Source organism: Phyllostomus discolor, chromosome 11, assembly GCF_004126475.2.
Source record: "Phyllostomus discolor isolate MPI-MPIP mPhyDis1 chromosome 11, mPhyDis1.pri.v3, whole genome shotgun sequence".
NCBI classification, from domain to species: Eukaryota; Metazoa; Chordata; class Mammalia; order Chiroptera; family Phyllostomidae; genus Phyllostomus; species Phyllostomus discolor.
The window spans coordinates 25,914,343-25,937,202 of record NC_040913.2 but is presented as its reverse complement, the minus strand read 5'-3'; the positions used below and the strand labels follow the sequence as shown (position 1 = coordinate 25,937,202).

The 22,860-nt window shown below is 37.6% G+C and overlaps 1 long non-coding RNA gene across 1 annotated transcript; it reads right to left on the bottom strand.

Moving 5' to 3' along the window:
• Positions 1-255: 255 nt before the first annotated feature.
• On the bottom strand, positions 256-22,623 carry LOC118497244. Its single transcript, XR_004899774.1, has 3 exons — positions 22,612-22,623; positions 18,294-18,298; positions 256-443 (listed from the first exon to the last, which is right to left on the bottom strand). It is a non-coding gene; the product is annotated as an uncharacterized LOC118497244 (long non-coding RNA).
• Positions 22,624-22,860: the final 237 nt, after the last annotated feature.

The window sequence follows — 22,860 nt, the reverse complement described above, 5'->3', positions numbered from 1 at the left end:
TGTATTACTTTAAAGCTACTGCACATGTGGTCTCCCATGATTTTCCCTGGCTGACCACCAGGGAAGAGGGTCCCACAATGCTACCAAAGTGATCCCCCTTTCTCCTGGGGTCCCCCTGTACTAGGTTCACCTCTCCCTTTGCCAGAGAATTATAGCTCTCCATGCTAGAGATTGGTGAAGGGGAAAGGAATTATTTATTCAAGTTATACAAACTTAAGAGTAATGACTTAATGTCTTCATCAAAATCCCAAAGTCCCTTGAAACACCCACAAACACACACAGTCCTTCCTTCCCCCCTTTGCCCAGTCTGGGGTACCATATCTCAGGGAAAGAAATAGAAGTCCATGACTCAGGCAGCTCCCGGCTCTTCCCAGTAAACTGTGCTCAGCTGGTAGACCTTCCTCCATCCCCAGCACCCTCAGCTGTGTTGCTAGGATCTCCAGCTAAAGCCGCGTGGTGGTTCTCTGCTGAAGCTGCATGGTGATTCTTTGCTAAAGCCATGTGGTGGTCTCTGCTAAAGCCTCATAATGATACTTTGCTAAAGCTGCATGGTGATTGATTCTTCTCATGGCTGTGGTGGGGGGGGGGGGGTTACCCCACTCTGGTCAAAGCCATGCGGTTCTCCTCACTGCCACAGCCACATGTTCCCTTCCTTACATGGCTGCAGCCGCATGCTTCTCTCTCCACTGCCACAGCCGCATGGCTCCCTCTTCAATGGCTGCCGAGTCTGGGTTTAAATATCCTTCCAGCTTTACTGGGCTGCCATCATGAGTCTGCGCAGGGGTGGCCCCATGTCATGGAACCAATCATCTCCAAGATCTCATGCAGGCGCTGTAACTAGGGGGAGTTGCCTCCCAGTTACATCTTGGGGGGAAGTTCCTTCCATCCCCCTGGCTCAGAGCAGGGCCACAGCTATTTAACATATCTATGTAACCAGTTAAAGGTTATAGATATGTTAAATGACCATGCCAGAGGTTAGCTGAAAAGGTTAGTTGCTATGCAAAACAGCTCTCAATGGCCCTGCTCCATGTGTCCCTTCCCCCAACTCACACCTGTGGTGGAGGATGAGGACATCCTATATGTCTTTCTAATATTTCCTGGACACCTTGAGTTCTAAACCCCATTACAAATCCTTCTTTTGGGGACCCTCTGGCTGCACCCTCCTACACCTTCATATTGTTTGATTCCACTTATGTGTAATACACAGCCTAGGCACATTTATAGAGACAGAAAGTAAATGGGATTATCAGGGGCTGAAGAGAGTGGAGAAGTGGAAATTATTTCTCAATAGTTACAGGGTTTTTGTCTGTGGTGATGAAATCTTTTGCAAAGAGCTAGTAGGGATGGTTATAAAATATTATTAAATAAATTAATGTCACTGAGTTGAATACTTAAAAGTGGTAAACAGGGCAGATTTTATGATATATGATAAAAATTAAAATAAATTATGCTCTGTCTTGTTGTAGATTGTTTTGTGTGGCGTGGGTCCAGCTCCCACTGGGAGATGCACAGGACACACACCCACAGATAGGTTCTCCTGTGGGGAATCAGGCCTGCAATGTACCTAGGCTGCTATGAGTTTTGCTTTTTGCTAAAACTCCCTCACCCTGAACTGAGGACATTTACTGCAAAGTAACTTCCCAAAATGCATGCTAAATCTTCCAAGGATGAGTGTAACTGGTTGAACCACTTTTGCCTTTTCATTTGCAAATATCCCTCTTCTGTGATGTGATTAGCAGCATTGGCTCCTTTGTTTTCTGTAAAAGGTAAATACCTAAAATGAACCTGTGCATAGTAATGACAACCTTCCTGTAATGTGCCCAGTAAGACAATAAAAGCTCATTGGAGCAAGGGCGGAGGCTTTTGCTCCCCTTGAGAGAAAGGCCTTGCTGTCCCTTTTCCTCTACCAGACTCCATAGTACATGTGAATGTCTCATTTTCATGCATAATGACTTGGACACTGCCTGACAGTGTCTGTATCACTGCCTGATGTGGTTCAGTGGATTTAGTGCCAGCCTGCAAACCAAAGTGTCACTGGTTCAATTCCCAGTCAGGGCACATGCCTGGGTTGCGGGCCAGGTCTCCAGTAGGGGGTGTGCCAGAGGCAACCATACATTGATGTTTCTCTCCCTCTCTATCTCCATCCCTTCCTCTCTCTCTAAAAATAAATAAATAAAATCTTTGAAAAAATAAAACATAAATTATATTTCCTTATGCTATCAATGAACATGCAGGTGTTGAAATATAATATGCATTATTACTTGACATCACTCAATAAATGACATATGTAGGTGAAACACACAACTCCAACAAACATATGTGGGATTTGTATGTTGAAAACTGTACAACACTGATAAAGAAATCAAAGATGATCTAAATAAATGAAGAGGCATAGAGTTGTACCTGTTAGAAGAGTTAACATAATAAGGATGTGAATTTCTCCAAATTGATTTATAAGTTTAATCAACTCCTGTCAAAATCTCAGCAAAATTTTTGTAACTCTAGACAAGATTATTCTAAAGTGTATATAAAACGGCAAAAGAACTACAGCAAGTAAAATATTTTTGAAATAATTGTTTTGAAATAATGCGGTAGGAATCAGTCTGCACAGTTGAATTTGTGTTGTTGGCAGAATAGGTGTATCAATCCATGGGACACAGTTGAGAACTGGTAACTTCACAAACTACGGTTGTTACCAGAGAGAACTGGGGTGGGGGCGTCAGGGGAGGGGAAGGAGGAGTAGATGGTGACAGAAACAGTCAGACTGGGACGGTGAACACACAAGCACAACACACAAGTAAGGTGTTATAGAATTGTATGCCTTAAACCTATACAACTTTGTGAACTAATGAAGCCCAAATATATTCAATTTAAAAAATATTTAATTTAAAAATTGCTGACAAAAGAGCTACATAATTTCATGGAGAGAGGATGGCATTTTCAACAAATGTTGCTGGAGAAAATGGGAAAAAAGTATTAAATGTCACCCTTTATGCAAAAAATTAACTCAAAATTGATCATATCCATTAGGTATAAATAGTAAAACTATAAATTGTAAATGTAAAATTTTAACTATAATTTTTTTAGAAAAAGCATAAGGAGAGAGTCCTCAGAATTTAAGTGCAGGCCAAAAAAACTTATTAGATTTAACAGTAAATATAATTCATTAAAGGACAAGTTTTCATAAAAATTAAAATCTTTTGGCCTTCAAAATACTCTGTTTTGAGCTACAGTCTAGGAGAAAATATTTGCAAATCACATATCCAACAAGAGGGGGGTACCTGGAATTTATAAACCAGTCTCAAAATTCAACCGTATAAAACAAAGGATCCAATTAGGAAATGGGCACAACATATAAAGAAATATTTTACTAAAAGGATTATAATACAGCAGTTCACATCAGGTGATCTTAACCATGCTGTGCCGTTAGAGAAAGGCAAATCAAAAACCACAATGAGATGTCACCACATACCATGATCATGGCTTTAATACAAAATAATAATACAACCAAATACTGACAAAATGTAGAGTGACTATATCATTCCTAGATTGCTAATAGGAATGTAAAATTGTACAGCTATTCTGGAAAACTGATCATTTCTTATAAAGCTTAATATGCAACTATCATAGGATCCAGTAATTGAACTCTTGAACATTTATGCCTGAGAAATCAAAAGTTATAACCACCTAAAACCTGTACATGAATGTGTATAGCAGTTTCATTCATAATAGTCAAAATCTGGAAACAACTTGGGTACCTACAGGGGTGACTGTTTAAAAAAACTGTGGCCCATTCATATTTCAGAATACTACCAAACAATAAAAAGTAATCTCCAGAAATATGTACTGAATGAAAAATGCCAGTCCCAAACTGTTACATACTATATGATTCTATTCATCTAACATTATAACTAAATGATACAATTACGAATATGGAGAAAAGCTTAGTGGTTGTCTGGGGTTAAGAAAGGGGTGGAGTCCTGGCAGGATGGCTCCGTGGGCTGGAGCACTGTCCCCTACACCAAAGGGCTGTGGGTTTGATTCCCAGTTGGGGCATGTATGGGAGGCAACCAATTGATGTTTTTTTTACGTCGATGTTTCTCCCTCTCTCTCTCTCAGTTCTCTGTCTCTATCTCTCTTCCTTCCTCTTTCTAAAATCAATAAACAAATCCTCGAGTAAGGATTAACAAAGAAAAGGAATGGGCTGGGGAGGAGAGGGAAGTGGAAATGGCTATTAGAAGGACAACATGAAGGGTCCTCGTAATGGAAATGTTCTCCATCTTGAGGGTACACTGTCAATATCCTAGTTGTGATGTTTGCTTTGTGTTACCATCAGGGAAAACTGGGTAACTCAGGTTACGGGAGATCAGGTCACCAAGGCAGTAAAGTTCAAGTTTCTTACCTCATAATTCAGTGTTTACCCTAAAGCTCAAATACCAACTTAGTTACATCTTAACCTATTTTGTCATAGAAATTTGCTGTGGATCTGATTCTCTCAGATACTTAACAAACTTTTAAGCATAACTTGGATACATTTAAATAGACTAGTTACTTTTCAGAATAAGACATTCCACTATCTTCTAAATCACTGCATAGGTGGATAGGAATAAAAACCATCCTTAGTTTTCCAGCACCATTTATTGTTGCTATTCAGATTTTTGTTACCCTGTTCCTTAGGTTCTGTAGGGGTGCTGCCTCGTATCAGTGCACTTTCTGTTGCCCTTGGCGTCTGTCATCACTTCTTGTCCTCTGAACACCTTGGCGCACGAGAAAATTTGAGTACCCTTATGTATGCCATCAGGGCTTTCTATGAGAGCACTTAAGCTACGTGACAACATTCATTCTTTGCCATTTTGAGTAACTACGCATCCTTTCCTAGATCTGTTTCCTGGGATTCAGTTCTGACACCAAACATCTGGCTGAAAACTAGGGCAGGTCTGAGCCAATTACTCCTTGAAGAATTCAGGTCTTTCTCCTTTGAAACTTTTACTGACCACCCTGGCTAGAAACATGATCTCTTTAATTCCAAAATCTATAACAATTATTTTTAGAGCTATATCATCATCAATTTTTAAGGTGCTTTAAATCAAGATTATATGTATAAATTTTAAACAAACATATTTTATCTTTCCACATAACTTATTAATTCCTTGATGCTCAAGCCCAAATCTGACATTTCATTGTATCTCTCAGAGTACTTTTCACATAGGCATCAGATCAAAAGTTTGGATATAAACTAATAGTTCTCAGAGAGTACTTAAATGTACCTGAGTACAGATCCCCACAGATGCCACTAATCAGGTGCTTGAATTCCCTCTAGTATAATTTTTGAGAAATTCAACCCATTCTTAATGATTGCAAAGATATAAAACATAGTCTGAGTGCACATCTTCATTGTTTAGCACCAGTAATACAGTTCCAGTTCTTTCACTTTTACTAGAACAAGTTATTCAAAGTTAGTGCCTTTGCATTCTAGGATATATTCCATCTATAAAAATCAAAATAATTGCTCAAATAATATAGATAAAATAAAGGACACAGTAAGAGACATTCATTGCAAATATTAAGCAATGCTATTAGGGTGAAACATCACTTTGCTATTAAAAGTACCTCAAACTGGATTAGAATGGGAAGAACCTGGCAAGCAGGGTGTCTCCATTTATGAGGAAGGGAGTAATTGATTACTATATGCCAACAATACCTTGTATTGATGAAAACTTTATGATTTGGAAATAAACATCTTATGGACTAAATTTGAAACCAAAAAACTCAGTCAAGATTCACCCTTGCATACCAAGCAAGTAGAACTAGATTCAAAATGGACAGGTCTACTTAGCAAGATTTCATATTGCTTCTTAATTTGGGGAATTATTAGTGTTTCATTAAGTAATGCAGATATATTTATATAAAGTGGACCACACTGGTAAATAGTTAATGTTATCTAAAGAAACCTTTAAAAATACAAGTATAAAATCATTAGATTTGAAACATAGTTTCAGTAAAGGTTCAGAATTAAGTTAAAGGCCTGGGTGAGTTTTCTTTCCTTCTCCCTCCCTATGTTCAATCACTGTGCTTACAATTACTATTAATTTTATGTAGTTAAGCAAATATAATAATGAAATGTCACCTACTGAATAAATCAAGTTTATATGGTAATCGATTTTTCTGGATTGCTTGTGCTTGCTTACTTTCGACAGAGTCTGGTTTTGTACTTTCATTTATTTCTCATTTTCATATTATTGATTAAGATTGCTGGAAAAATTACAATTGTTGTGGCTATTGTTTTATGGTATTAATTAATTTGATTTATGTATGGATTACACTTTGAGTAATTGCATTATGCCAAAGCAACACTAATGTAAATAAATCATTTTATTTGAATTTACTACTTTTGGTAATTATATTAAGTAAACCTCTCATTGTGTGAAAAATATTTGTGATTATAACAAAATCAATACCATAATTTTTCACTCTGTTCTACATACCACAGCATATTATATTCCCTTTTTACATTGCTGTTCATCAGGGTCAAAGTGAAGAGAAAAAAATAACTAAAAACCTAGCAAGAATAATCATAAACTATTATTTAAGGTTTGAATTAGTGACCTAATAAAGGAGTAAGTACTCTCCTTGGTATCAGGTAAACTCCACAAACACTAGGCTTTGGGCAAGGTACCTTCAGAAGTGGTTTAGAAGGTGTGTGAAATGTTAACAAACAAGAAAGATAGAAATGACGAGATCAGGTCTCAGCGTCTGTGTAAGGAAACGTGACTATGAAAATACCAGGCAGAGAAGGGTTGGTATTGTGCAAGCAAGCAGTAAAATGCCAAGAATCTGAATGTTTATTAAAGAACAACATATCATCACAGAGGATGCCCGATGTTTATTAAATAACAACCTATTACCACAGTTGTTTAAAAATGTCAATAGGGCAAGAAAGCAGTGAGATAAAAGTTAGGGAACTTTAGGTAGTTTTCCAGTTATATTTAGGCATTTATTTTATTCCAGGTTAAATAAACTGTACAGATAACACTACAAATAAATTCTACAAACAGTTCTAGAAAACAAACGCTGGACACAACTTAGAATCAAGCAAAGGGGAAAATTAAAATTCTAAATGAGAAAAATAAGGAGTTTACTTTCTTTTTACTCAAAAAATTTTACTTTTCAAGTATATGAAAAATGCTATGTGATATGAAGTTTAAAAGCAAATTAAGAAAGTACTGATAAAAGGGAGTTTAAAGAACAATGTTTAGAACTATATATTAATGTTGTACTTTTTAAATCCTTTTTTCAGGAAACTTAAACTCTCCTGCCCTGCAGTGCATTATCAAGGAATGAGTTGAAATGTCTGTCTCTAGATAGCGGTACACAAAATGAACTCTCGGTGCCTGGTATAGGCAAGCTTGGCAATTCCAATGAGCCATCCTGATAAAGACAATGTGTACACACACACACACACACACACACACACACGCACACCTTCTTCCTTTTGACAGCTGCCAGGGACAATCAGGAGTCTGGAGATTCAGCTTGGACTCTTGATTAAAAATGATATGAAGCCAAATGGTGAGGAGGAGTACTAGCTTTGAACAGTGAGATGCAGGTTATACCTGTAGAGAAATTTGATTCTCAGGAAAATCTGGAAATTTAAGATTTTCATATGAATCAACCAAGATGTCCCCATCCCATGTCTTACTCTCCTACTCCTTAGTCAGGTCCCTCCCTACTCAGCCTAGTAGATCTGAGAATTCAAGCCTCCGACTTCAAGTGTCTTGTAATGGAACCTTGAATAGGCCTAGTCTTCAGCTCCTTCCACACTCTGTGTGCAGACGGTAAGAGATGCTTTATAGCTTCCAAGGAGACCTTCTGTCTTTCACACTCCAGTTGTCTTTCTTCACAGCGTTCACTGCACTATTTAATGCAACAGCTATTTAACTCTATTCTCCTTTTAACTAAAATTTCTAATACCCCAAATGCCACTCAAATGCCTGATATGTTGCCTCAGCGAGCACCTTCCCTGCTACCATTATGCCAGCTCAGTTCAGGGAAAATGTGAACAACTGTACTGTTCCCATGCCTTGGGGACGATGAACACAACATACCTACAACCAGTGATGTGGTTCTCATGGCCAACGGATCAAAAATGACCTGCCTCCAAATTCCTGCCTTCACATACCTCTCCTGGCACTAACTCTAATAGGTTAAGATTCCTGGAGGGCAGATTCTGAGAAAAGGATTCAAGCAGGAAGTTACTGGGGAATCTTAGGAAAAAATACCTATAAAAATGAAGGAAATTAAATTTGGAAGTGAGGAGTTGCATTGTAATGAAGTTATAATAAGAATTTCAGTCAGGGTCACGGGATGCAGTTACTCTAAGTTAGAGCAAGGGATGAACTGAGATAGGTAACGGCCAGGCAGTTCTCTTCAGCTGAGGTCAGCCACAAGGGGAGACCACAGCAGAGAGGCTCTGGCCATTTAACAGCCTCAGCAACCAGAACAATGAGTTCTTCCTCCCTGAAGAGCAGAATCTGGTCAGCCCACCACATTGCTATCAAAAGGTAAAAGTGGCTGGGCAAGTGCTTTTTGTTGTTGTTGTTTATTTGTTTCTTTTTCATTTAATGCATTGAAAAGCTGCAAGTTCAATGCTTTCCTTGGTCAAATGCATGCATGACACTCGAGTCAGTGGTGCTACATAAAGATGGGGTAACACCACACGTGGCATCACACTAAACTTGTTTCTGAACCTGATGAAGGAAACTGACTTTTTCACTTCCTGCAAGGAAAAATCTGTTCTTTGTTTGACCTTGCAACTTGTTTATGAAAGAGCAATATGAAGCTTTGGAGAGGATCTAAAGCAGCAAGACATTTCATATTTTGCTGGTGGAAATATTATTGCTACATCTTTTTGAAACTGGTTATGTATTATACATTTAAGCTGACAATGTGTATACCACATGAGCCTGAAACTCCACTCCTAGGGATAGTCATGCAGAAGTGCATGTATACTTGCTAGTGAGAGAAGTGTATGAGGTTATGTTCATAATGAAAGCAGTTCATAGTCAGAATCAGAGTCTATCATTTCTAGTACTTAACAATTCAATCCATGAATTTAAAATATACAGAATGTAGACACTTACAGAAAAATCAAGTGACCATAGGTTTTTGGATGTCTGATAAAGTAAAAAAACTTAGCACCTTTTTAGTACTTGCAGGATTAACAAATGAGTTTTAAATGTGCAACATAAAGTAATACCAATAAAGCACAAAACCTGTGTGCCAGACTCTAACCCTCATGGTGGGCTTTGCAAAAATCCCCTGCCTGATATCTGACTTCATGTTCATGTAGCTCTGAACCCTGAACAGCTGATCACTGCATTCCTACAAGATTTGGAAATCACTGCTCAGAATTCTAACAGTTCCTTCTGCAAAACTTCCTGTAGGATTCCATGGTAGGAATTCATTAAAGAGAAACTTCTACACTTAAATGTAGAAACTAAATGTAGAAACTTAAATGTAAAACTTTGCCTGACAAAGTTTTATGAGCAAATGAACTTTAGAGAGGAAGGAAAACATTTGAAAATCACAATATTGTAACTAACTCTCCATCACAGTCAGGCAAGGAGCCATTTGCAACCTAACCTATCTGGTTCCAGTATCACTCCCACTCTTCCCCCCCTGGTGTCTCACCAAGTAAACTTTCCACAGATAACCCATTTCACTGGTGCCAATATGGCTTTGGCCAAGAATAATTTATCCTCTTCCAGAAGGACCTACTTTTGACTCAGAGAGATTCTGCAGTAGTGTTACCCGATGGAAGCATCTAAGGGAAGTGATTTGGGAGGCCTAGATTCTGACTGACTCCTGGAAAATCAAGTTCTCTCAGTCTTATGGACGAAGACCAGCTGGTAAATGTTTATACATCTCATGCAGCTTGTCTGACCAGAACTCTCTTCTGGAACCTCAAGCCCACATTTGATTAGACTGTATTGGATTCTCATAAAACTACTTTTACTAATTTGCACTATGGTTTGAAATCATCAGTTTATATCGAAGTCTGCTCTAAGAAACGGTCCTACAAAATTCACTGTAAAGATGATGAGAATATTTCTCATTCATTTACACAGTATCTTTTCTCTCCACCCCCAACCCCCACTCCAATTAGGGGATCTTGAGATTAATTTCCCTCTGGTGGAAAGCACAAGGAACAGCTTTAATTTTCTTAAGCAAGTAAGTTTTTTATTGTTTATTTGTTTGCTTATCTCATAGATACAATTTTGGGGTACCTGAAAGGTTTTTCTTTTCATGCTAGCTTTCAGTAATCATAGAGCCCAATTGCTTGTTCATATACAATCATTGCTAGGTCAGAAGGACAGGCACAGGTCTTTTGTTAGTCTTCCTTAGTCTACTTTCTTTTCTTTCTTTCTTTTTTTATAAAGTTATTTTATTTTATTTATTTATTTTTAGAGAGAATGGAAAGGAGGGAGAAAGAGAGGGAAAGAAACATCAATGTGTGGTTGCCTCTCACATGGCCTCCACTGCAGATCTGGACTGCAGCCCTGGCATGTGCCCTGACTGGGAATTGAACCAGTGACTCTTTGATTCTCAGCCCATGTTCAGCCCACTGAGCTACACCAGCCAGGGCCCGTTCACTCATTTGTTTGTCCTTTCTTTTTTTTCCTTCTTTCTTTCTTTTGTATTTTTGCTTACAGATATACCAACCTCTATGAATTTTGGTAAGCCGCTGTCCTAAGAAAGGTAAAACATAAGTAAATAAATAACATTCTTTTTTTTTGTTTGTATTGCTCACTGCATTATGTATTTGAAATTTTAAAATAAAACAAATCATATATCTTATAATTTAAAGTAGAACTTAGAAATTTTATGTTTCAAAGTCAACATTCATAATAAAAATGTAAAGCTAAATATTTGTTATATATTACATTACGAAATACAGGTTTTTAATTTTTCAATTTATTTTAGGAAAATCATTTATTCCGAATGTCAGCGCTTAATAATGTAGTGCCATAAATAACATAGCACCAAATAAGTAAAATTAAGAAGACTTTTTAAAAAAGATTTTACTTATTTATTTTTAAAGGGAAGAGAAGGGAGAGAGAAAGAGAGGGAGAGACCATCAGTGTGTGGTTGCCTCTCGTACGCCCCCTGCTGGACCTGGCCCACAACCCAGGCGTACACCCTGACTGGGAATCGAACCAAAAGGACAATCTGACAGTAACCAGAGGAGAGGTGAGAGGGGACAATGGAAGGCAGGGTTTTCAGGAACTACTATAAAGGACACATGGACAAAACCAAGGGAGAGGATGGAAGCAAGGGAGGGAAATGAGTTTGACTGGGGTGGGGGGCAGTCATGGGGGAAAATGCAGACAACTGTAATTGAACAGTAAAATAATTTTTTTAAAAAAAGTCTTTCAGTATGAGTATGATATTAGTCATTACTAGCAAAGATTCCTAAAAGTTCACCCTTTCTATACAAACACGTCAAGATTAGTCAAATAATTCACTATCATTCCACACCTTTTCCCAGGCCTTCTCCAAAAAAAAAAAAAAAAAGAAAAATTGAAATCATTGTTGATGTAATACATCCACTTCTTTTATTTTCTCATTAGTCTCAAATAATTAAAGAAGTAACTATAACACTGGGTCAAACAATGGCTTTTCATGTGCCTGCAAATCCTTATGTACATAATGTTTAAAATAACTTCAGTGACTATATCCTTATTATTTAAAAATAGCCTTTTATATTTGAACTGTTTCTGTGTCTTTGTTTGCAGTTATTTAAATGAATTAGATAAATTTATCTAAATCCAGAGGTCCTCAAGGATTATTTTGCCATTTGGAGATTAAGGTGTGTTTGCCTAATCAAAAGCACTCATACACGAAAACAACACATTATGAGTTAACCCCTATTGTTTACCACTTACCTGCATCACTGCGATCAACACCCTTAAGTGGTATTGGCAATCTGTCTAGAAAACAAGCAAATCAGCAAAAACTACTTTATCCAAGAGGACTCAGGAAGATAAAATACGTCATGATGATTAAATTATTTGTCCTAAGTGCTTGTTTTCTCCACTTATTTTTCTATGGAGAAACAAAACTCTCAGATGCTTAATGATATGTGTTCCATGGCAAATTAAGTCTATTTCTTTCCATTCAATTTACATCGCCCAATGCCACCAAAGAATGCTATATTTCATTGACTAATCCACAACTTTAAATTGGTTGGAACAAAATAGACTAAGAAATTGTGTGGGGATTTACTCTCATTGCCTTGGGAAGAATCAAATCCTCTTTATAAATTGAAGCTAATAGCGGTCACCGTGTAGTATAGTTCAAAATTGTTAAGGCTGTGTTATATGACTCTGGAGTACAGTATATTTTTAAACATTGAGTCTGCAGTCTTAATATTTTATGAATATTTTATTTTATCAGTTGTAAGTTATGAGTTTTCATAACCTATGAAAACACCTTAGAGGTACATAATATTGAATGGCTGTTCATGAAAAATTGCATATTTGTGAATTCATCAGCAGAGTCAACTAAAGGAAGAAAATAACAGAAAAAAGCTCAAGATTGGCAATTGGGACTATAAGTAATGGTCCTATGACTCCTATTTATTAACTGGGTTTTCTTAAGTAAGTCACTTTGTTTCTTTGGGTCTATTTTTTCATCTGTCACAATCAAGGAGCTTGAGTTGCAAAACCTCTAAAGGCCCCAACCTTTAAAATATAATTTTTTACTTATCAGTTAATTCTATCATATTTACACAGATAATTTGGTTGCACACATTTCAGACTATTAATACCTACCTGCATCACAAATAATGCCTGCAATAAAATTCTACCCAATGAGCTTTCACTAATCATCTAGAAAAAAGTAAAGTAGCTTTTTATTTTAATCTCTATAGCTTGCACATACTCATTTTATAGTATGTATTATGACTTACATGGCACTTGTCAGTTCACTTGTCTTGTTCCCATACACAAATCAGGGACCACTTATTATTCCCTTTGATGACTCCCCTCCTTCTGCATCACCCCTCCCCAAGGGTCTGACACTGCTCCCTGTGTGTGGACAGTACAGGAAAGGACCAGTAGACATGCACTGGACACACTCATGGAACTGGGTTGTCTGCCCCTAACTTGAATCATAATACTGCAAAGAGAGCTACTGGGTCATCCTTTTAACTCACTTGGTTATTTGGCCTTAGTAGTTCTCTGGATGTTCCCTTGAAACCTCAGCTCTGAGTAAGTCAATGCCAAATTTTGGCTTTGTTTTTTTTTTTCTCTTTCCTTTTTACAAATTATTTTCTTGTTGTTCAAGTACAGTTGTCTGCGTTTTCCCCTGACCACTCCACCACATCCTGCCAGTTTCCAACTTCCTATCTGCCATCCTAACTCATAACTCAGTATGTTCCACATTTGAAAACACGTTTTAACTGTTTGGAAGAAAAAATAAAAAGTATGTATTTTATCTAGAGGATTGCCTGTTTCCTTCAAACTGCTGTGTTGTACCATCAGGGCACTGGTCATGTTACATTTTAATCACATGTTGATTTCTTACTACCCTCTAGACTATGAATTTCTAAGGGCAGCAATTTTTTTTGTCTTTTATCTCTGTTTACTTAGTACTTAGCATAAAGCTTGCCAGTGTATCCCACAGAGCACACAATCTCTGAATTAACAAACTCTGTGCCAGGCCTGGGTTGAGTATATGAAAACTACACACTGTGGTTGATGCTTTAGAAAAGCTCAAAACCCATTTATGAAGACAATCTGGGTGTGTAAAATGTGGCAATAGAAAAAAATCACAGATAAACCTCCAGATCTTGACATTTTTGAAGAAATAAAATCCTTCCTGCTAGCACAAATCTAATATTCAGTGTAGAAGCGGTAGAAACCTGCAAGTCTCATGGGGATGTTAAAAGGAGTTAATTAATCGAGCTGACAATACTATTTTTACACATCTCACTCTGTCCTAGAGTGTTTTAAAATATTAAAATGCATATGTAAAAAAATATGAACACAAATAAATTAGTTTGATTCAAAGTCACAGCAGGGAAACCTGTGAGTAAAAACATGAGAAAAACAAATCAAACCAAATAGCATACCTCTGAGTCAATATTGATACCAACACAAATTATAATTTCTGTTCATTCATGATGTGTTAATTAAAATTATGCCTTACACAGCATTACATACTGGATGTAGGTAAAGACTAGTAATACCATGTTTTGCTACTCCCAATTTATCATCTTCAAAATCTAATAAGTATTTTTATATTCTGTACAACTTAACAGATTTTATCTTTGTACCAATTTTCTTGTCTCCATTGAGAGGTAGTTATATTCTTTTCCAGAGATCATTCTTTTGGGATATGTATATTCTTTTGGGATTTTGGGATATACATATGTATTCTTTTGGGATACACACACACACACACACACACACACACACATATATATGATTGTGCTTACCCTAATTTTATGTTTTTATAATCTATATTATATTAAATTAAAGGAAACTTTCCAGTCAAAATGTGAGGTCTTATATATTTGATGCTAATACATTTTAAATTTCAAACCTAAGCCCACAAGTAATTTCACTTATTTCTGTATTTTATAGAATAATACCTCTTTTTTTCTAAAGTATCGCTCTTAATTGATGAAAAGATGAAGAGCTGATTTCCAAATTTCCTAAAAGTAATCGTATATTTGTAAGTAGAATTGATACAGGGTGCAGCCAAGATGGGGGGCCCAAATAAGGATTTGGAATGGGATCCAGATCTCAAGGTGTCTAGGAAATATTAGAAAGACATATAAGATGTCTGCCCCCCTTGCCCCCACAGGTGTGAATTGGGGGAAGGGACACATGGAGCAGGAACATGCAGAGCTGTTTTGTACTGCAACAGCTTTGCAGCTAATCCATGGCATGGCCATTTAACATATCTGTAACCTTTAACTGGCTGCATAGATATGTTAAATAGCTGTGGCCATGCTCTGAGCCAGAGGGATGGAAGGGACTTCCCTCCAAGATGTAACTGGAGGGCAAGTCCCCCAGGTGACAGCACCTGAGCGGGAACTTGGACAAGACTGGCTCCATGACATGGGGCCACCCCTGCCCAGACTCCAATGGAAGCCCAGTAAACTTGGAATAATACTGGAATGCTGGCAGGTGTAACTGATTGTAGGAGGAGTTGGAAATGGGGTGCAGAGAAAGATTGGCACGGGGATTTAAACCAAGACATGGTAGCCATTGAGGAGAGTAACATGTGGCTTTGCCAGAGTGGGAACCCCCTCCCTGCAACTTAGGTAAAAAGGGAACCACGAGGTTTCACCAGAGTACAGACCCCCCGAGGAAGCTTTGGTAGAAGAGGCTTTGGGGTGCTCCCTTTGGCCACATGGCCTGGGAAGCAGGAGAGACTTTGCCTGGAAGAAGGGTGAAAGAACTCTTGCCAGTAGGCCATGAGAAGGTGCCACATGGCTTTCGATTAATTAGAGATCCTGCCTGGATGGCGACACAGCTGATGGTGCCAGTAGCGTGAAACACAGATGTTTACTTCTTTTCCAGAGTTATGGTACCCCGAATTAGGGCAGGGGGAGAAGGAAGGACTGTGTGCGGCTGTGGGTATCCTAAAGGACTTTGCTATTTTAATGAAGACATTGGGTCACTACTTTAAGTCTGTATGGCATTAAATAAACATTTCCTTTCCTTTTCACAAATCTCTGGCATTGAGAAATGTTCTTCCCAAAGGCGGGGGACATAACAAACCTAGTAGGGGGTCCTTTCAGTAATAGTATATTGCCAGTGGCCCCTTTGTTCTGTAACAGAATGATACTAGAAGAAAATCTGAAACATCCATATTACTAAGGGAACTTCCTATTCATTTGGAGTATATGAAACTTTTTCTCTTAGCACTACCATGAAAAATAAAGCCAAGAAACCTTGTTAATTTCCCCATTCCATTTCAGCATGCTAACCTCCATCTTGGAGGTTGAAGTCACCTTCCAAGATCCTAAAATTGACTTTGACTTCCAGAAGTTGTACATGTAAAGTGCATAAAAATCCTAATGGATGAATAATTAAGGAATTATTCCTCAATAAGATTAATATCATTATTACATTTACCATGTATTGAACCTTGCTATTTGCCAGATACTATGCTTATTGCCCTGTGATCAATTTTCTCATTTTTTCTTTTATTTTTAAAGATGAATGTGATGAAAATGATATAATTTGTTCAGCATGACATAGTGAAATCAAATTTAAAACACAGTTTTTATGTTTTCAAGCCTGTGCTTCATAGACTACTCTATTCCATGAAACTCCACTCTTTTAAGATAGGCTGTAATATATGTCATTATTATAAGGTGAAAAGTACATGAGAATGCTTGTTGCAGGAAAGGAAGCATATCAGTGACATTAATAACAACATCAAGGACTATTTTAAGAATGAATTTTGGAATAATGAAAATGTAGAAAGCACATGAGAGTCTGTATGTAGCTCTATACATAAATAGTTAATAATCACTAGGAAAATCATTGGATGGGAGGAAAAAGTCAAGCAGTTTTCTTCTCCTCAATCTACTTAGAATACTTAGAATATGTTTTCTGGACATTCTTTAAAATCCAAGCTTGTATAGAACTTTGCTCCAATACCTATTTATGTATTACCAAAAGGAATTTATTTTTCTCAGCTCAGGATATAGATATCGGAGCTTGACATGAAGTCACCCGATATGTTGCGTGGGTCACTGGCCAGCAGTGACCACGGAACACTATGGAAAGCTTGACGATAACACGGGAGAAAAAACATGCACAGAGACAAACTAGTTTCTATGGGGAAGTAGGGACGGAATGGCCACCCCCCTAGTGGGGAGCGCGCTGATTTACCGTCCATACCTGCTTTTATTGAGCTAATTTTGCACAATAATTCAGGTAAAGTACAGTACTCATTAGGGGGAAGTAAGGAACCATAGAAAACAAGGAACTCTGAGGGTCTATTTTGAGTCGGGGTCAAAGAGCTGTAAGATTTTGAGGAACAAACTAACTTCCTCCTTGGACCCTTCTCATTCAACTGAGAGCATTCTAAACAAAGAAGGTTTCACAGTAATTTACATATTCTTTCTTAGGCCTGATCACCCAGGGAATCCACCCTTTTCAGCACAGAGCTGCACCACCCTGTCATTGTTTCAGGCTTAGCACAGGAACTAAGGCAACCAAGAGATAAGGAGATTTTCTCCCAGATGGTGAGGACTCAGGCTCTGTCAAAGCCGAGGAGCGAGGGTCCATCACCCCCTTTTGCTGCAGCCCCCCAAGTCCTTCTTTTGGGGGGCCTCCCAAAGTGATCGTGCCTGTCTTAGGTCGTTCCCCCCTTGGGGAATCTTACCCGTCTTCGGCTAACCGACCAAGCTTTTGGGGGTTCAGTTATGAATAAAGCAGCAGAAGCAGCATTCCTGCCAGGGAGATAAGCTTTTGTCTCCTTGCTGGCTTACGGTTCCAAGGGCGTTCCCTTAGCCTTAGCCTAGGCGGGGGTTTCAGCTCCTGATACCAGTCAGGGCGGTTCCCAACACCGATATCCACTTCCCCAACCTGTGTGCAGTAGATCAGAACCAGACTGGTAAGATTAGATCAGCTGATAGTGGCAGCTGGGGTGGAGGAGAGCATGGTCTTCCACAACCTGAAGATCAGACCCCATTCCCAGTGTGGGGTCACTTCTGTGTACACCAGCTTCTTCATAAGAATTATCATGATTATTTCACATTTCTATGAGATACCATTGTATTTCTCATAGATTTCTGTAAAAATATTAAAGAACTATACAAAATTGAAGTTTTAACTATCTTGCTATGTTGCCCACAGGCACTGAAGGGCAGACGGGAGGTGCTGTGATGAGGGAATGGCGTGGGCCAGGAGAGTCATCCTACCCCTCGGGGGCCTCTCCCCAGAATGGCCCACAGTTGAGATCATTGAAGATCACTGAAGTCCACTACTACATTAAGGTGGTTGTTTTATGAACTGAATTATGATAGGCATTTTTTTTAAAGAATCAAATGATTGCTTATCAGATGGCTACCACATTTAAGCAAAGAAATTTATTCTGGAGGCAAGTTCTAACCGGGCACTTGAAGGCTGACAACATCTCCTCGACTGAGACAACACAGACCTCTTTTGTGTGGAGGGTATGGGAATAAGAGCACTGTCTCTGGAGTCAAACAAATAAAAAATAGTTTCTGACTTCACTTACTTGTGTAATCCAGGGGAAGCTACTTAATCTAGATATTCATGCTTCAATTTCCTCTTTGTAAAATAGGAGGAATTATTGTTTCTATGCTCGTGTGTTGGAAGGAGAACTGGTTGATATAACGTGTGCAAAATGCATAACAGAAGAACCTAGGATGGAGGAAGCCTCCTGTGTTAGCTAGCAGCAGCAGTAGTGATGTGTCATAAACAAACAACGGCAACTCATAGACTCAAGACTCCTGCTTCTTCTTAAGGCATTTCTTCTTGAACATGTGTTAATAACATAGGCTCACATACAAACAATTTAGCTTCAAACAGGCCTTGATTAAGGACTTGAGAATCTTCTGGTTTTTTGATAGATGATCTATCCTATTCTGCAGATCACACTGATTACAATTCAGGGGTATCAAACTCATTTTCCCTGGGTCCCACATCAGCCTCATGGTTGACTTCAGAGGGTCAAATGTAACTTTAGAACTATATAAATGTAACTACTCCTTAACAGTTAAGTGAGAGCTTGGCGCTGCCCCCAGGTAGAAACAATGTACAGGGTCAGATAAAACCAGGTGGAGGGCCAGGTTCGGCCTGCGGGCCTTGTGTTGGCCACCTATGGATTACATGTTAATGTTATGTGCTCCCCTCTCCAAAATGTAACCTGATATCCCAAACTGGGGACCTCTGTAGCCTTCTGTGCAGACCATAGTATTATAAACAAGCTCATGGCCACCTTTGTCTATTTCTCTATCCCTTTACATACACCAGTCTTCTTGCTGAAGACATTATCTAGTAGTGCTGGAATCAGAGTGGTCACATAAGAAAGCAAGCAAGCTAAAAGGGAAATTTTTTCCCCTTAGAAACAGTGCATCTTAAACATTTTTGTTCCAGGAGATTTTAAACTCTCAAAAATCACTGAGGACCTGAAACAACATTTATTTACTTGGGTTTATCTATTAAAAGAATCAGAAATTAAAACTGAAAAAAATATATATTTTAATTCATTTATTAAAAACATTAATAACTTTATTTGATGTTAACAAAAATGACATTTTAACACAATATAACCACTTTATAAAGAAATATTGTATTGAAAAGAGTGGAATCACTTTCACAAATTTCTTTATTATTTGACTTATTAGAAGGCAACTGGATTTTCATATCTGGTTCTGCATTAAATTTGCTGTAATACATGTTTCAATTTATATAAACTAAATCTTTCCTAATGCAAATAACTTCTTGAAAATAAAAGGAAAATTCAAATGCCTTTTATTTAATTTTTTTTAGGGATATTATTCTTTGATGTTTCTCTAAATGGACAGATGGAAGTTCCTTAAATACAAATTGCAGTATGTAATCTCAAATTATACTAAAGATGTTTTGTATTCTACTCCATTTATGCAATTTTCTACCTTGCCCTTTGAATGCATCTTTTACTTATACATGATTTCAAAATATTATACGTGGTTTCAAAATATTATGTAATTTTGCATAAAATACTGGTTCACAGAGTTATACATACCTATTACTATTGACACATTACAATATATAATTTTTATTGTTAAGTATATTTTGTTGATCATACTATTATAGTTTTCCCATTTTCTTTTCTCCTTAATCCCCCTCTGCCTTGCACTTCCCCCACCTCCAGAATCCCCCCTACCCTTAGTTCATGTAAATGGGTTGTCCATATAAGGTCTCTGGCTTCTCCATTTCCTATACTATTCTTAACCTCCCCCTGTCTATCTTGTACCTACCAATTACGCTTCTTATTCCCTACACCTTTTCACCATTCTTCCTCCTCTGCCTCTCTGCTGATAATCCTCCATGTGATCTCCATTTTCGTGATTCCGTTCCTGTTCTATTTGTATACTTAGTTTATTATTGTTTTGGGTTTTCTTTAGGTTCAGTTGTTGATAGTTGTGAGTTTGTTGTCATTTTACTGTTCATATTTTTAATCACCTTTTTCTTAGATAAGTCCCTTTAACATTTCATATAATAAGGGCTTAGTGACAATGAACTCCTTTAACTTAACCTTATCTGGGAAGCACTTTATCTTCCCTTCCACTCTAAATGATAGCTTTGTTGGATAGAGTAATCTTGGATGTAGGTCCTTGCCTTTCATGACTTTTAATACTTCTTTCCAGCCCCTTCTTGCCAGCAAGATTTCTTTTGAGAAATCATCTGATAGTCTTATGGGAACTACTTTGTATAATTGTCTCTTTTCTTTCGCTGCTTTTAAGATTCTCTCCTTATCTTTAATTTTGGGTAATGTAATTATGATGTGCCTTGGTGTGTTCCTCCTTGGATCCAACTTCTTTGGGCTTCCTGCTTCTCTGAGCTTCCTGGACTTCCTGGAAGTCTATTTCCTTTGCCAGATTGGGGATATTCTTCTTCGTTATGTTTTCAAATAAGTTTTCAATTTCTTGCTCTTCCTCTTCTCCTTCTGGCACCCCTATGATTTGGATGTTGGAATGTTTAAAGTTATTCCAGAGGTTTTTAAGCCTTTCCACATTTTTCAAATTCTTATTTCTTCATTCTGTTTTAGTTGAATGTTTATATCTTCCTTATGTTCCAAACAGTTGATTTGAGTCCCAGCTTCATTCCCTTCACTGTTATTTCCCTGTATATTTTTCTTTATTTCACTTTGCATAGCCTCCATGTCTCACTTTATTTTATGACTATATTCAGTCATTTTTGTGAGCATAGTGATTACCAGTATGTTGAACTCTGTGTCTGATAGGTTCACTATCTACTCATCGCTTAGTTCTTTTACTGAAGTTTGATCTGTTTTTTCATTTGGATTATATTTCTTTGTCTGGGCACACTTGTTACATAGTAAGGGCTGGAGCCTTAGGTATTTTAATGGTGGGCAGTACTCCTTGCTGTATCTGTGGGGGAGGGGTCAGAGAGGGAACACTGCTGCTTGTTCAGCTCTCACCCAACTTTCAGTCACTCACCCCCTACCCCTCTTCCCACAAGTGGACTGTGCCCTTTCAGGTGCTGCTCTGGTGCTGATTCCTGGGTGGGTGGGCTTGTGTGTGTTCTAGGATCCAGTGAGCCCCTTCAATGGACATTCTGTGAGACTCGGAGTTTCACCCACTGGTGCAACCTCCACAGGTTTTTATAGCCAGTGAATTTGAGGCTTTGTTTCCAGAACCCTGGGTTGTATAGTCAGTCTCACTCCCTGGTTCTTCCTCCAGGCTTATTTGTATGCAAATATAATCCCTGGTCTACCAGGCACCACCTTCTGTGTGTCCTCCCCTGGCTGGCTGTCTGTCTCCACCCCTCCTACTCAATGTTTCTTCTTTAACTCCTTGGTTGCCAGACTTCCATACAGTTTGATTTTATGGCAGTTCTATTCACTTTTTGCCTTTAAATTTGTTGTTGTCCCTCTTTTGGTTGTGTGATGAAGCAAAGTATATCTTTTATGCCTCTATTTTGGCCAGAAACCCTCAGTATATAATTTTTTAAAAAATCACATTTGTTGGTATCACCACAGGTCTCAAGGAAAAAAATCATTAGTGTAAGGAAAATGTCAAGCTCACATGAGAGAATACTGTTTTTCAAAAATGCTAACATTTACCTGAAAGTTTGGATTTTTTCATTGGCAAAAGCAGTCTCTTCTTTTCCTTGAAGTGTCATTAATTTTTAAGAAATGTGCCAAATATTTATTTAAATAACCATTGCTTATCAATTTTGTTAATGTAAAAATGACTTTTCATGAAGAAAGTAGCTAGTTCAACCTAAACTTACACAGTCATCCAGATACTTTTTGCTCAAGACAGTCATTTGAAGTTGTGTATGCAAAAAAGTGCTTTATTTTTACAACCCATTTTTTACATAGAATACTAAATAAACTTGTATTCAAAAGTTGAGGTTTTTAAAAATAAATATTCTTTGCTGTTTCATTAAAGCATTTAAAAAAGAAATTTGCTTTCTTTTGGATGATATGATGTGATGATACACTGATGAAGGTACAATGATAACTAGTTAGATTTGGTTTTATACCTTAATTCATGCTAAGGCATTGTCAGTTTTAACCATGCTTATTTTAATGGCATGAGTGAAAATATAATTCAGTGGAGGTGACAAATGGTATTTTAGCATACTATAAGATAAGCTTTGACCATAGGGGTCCTTGAAAATGTCTTGGAAACTTCTGGGGTTTTGTGGAACACCCTTATTTTTGTTTTTTTTTAATTCAATTTATTGAATTAAAAAATAAATAAATTTAATTAAATTTATTGAGTTGACGTCAGTTAATAAAATAATGTCAGATTAGTAAAGTAATAAAGTAAGATCAGTATATTAAAATAATCATCTGTATATTGCATTGTGTGCTCACCACCCAAAGTCAAATCTGTTTCCATCACTACATACTTGATCCCCTTTACTATTTACAACCCCCTTCTCTCTGGTAACAACCATACTACTGTTTGTTTCTATGAGATTTTTCTTCTTGTTTGTTCATCTGATGCTTTCAGTTTTATATTCCACATATGAGTGGAATCATATGTTTCTTGACTTTTTCTGTTTGACTTATTTCATCTGTGGGTTACTTTCAATGAATTGTTTTCTTAGAACGAGATTTAAGCAG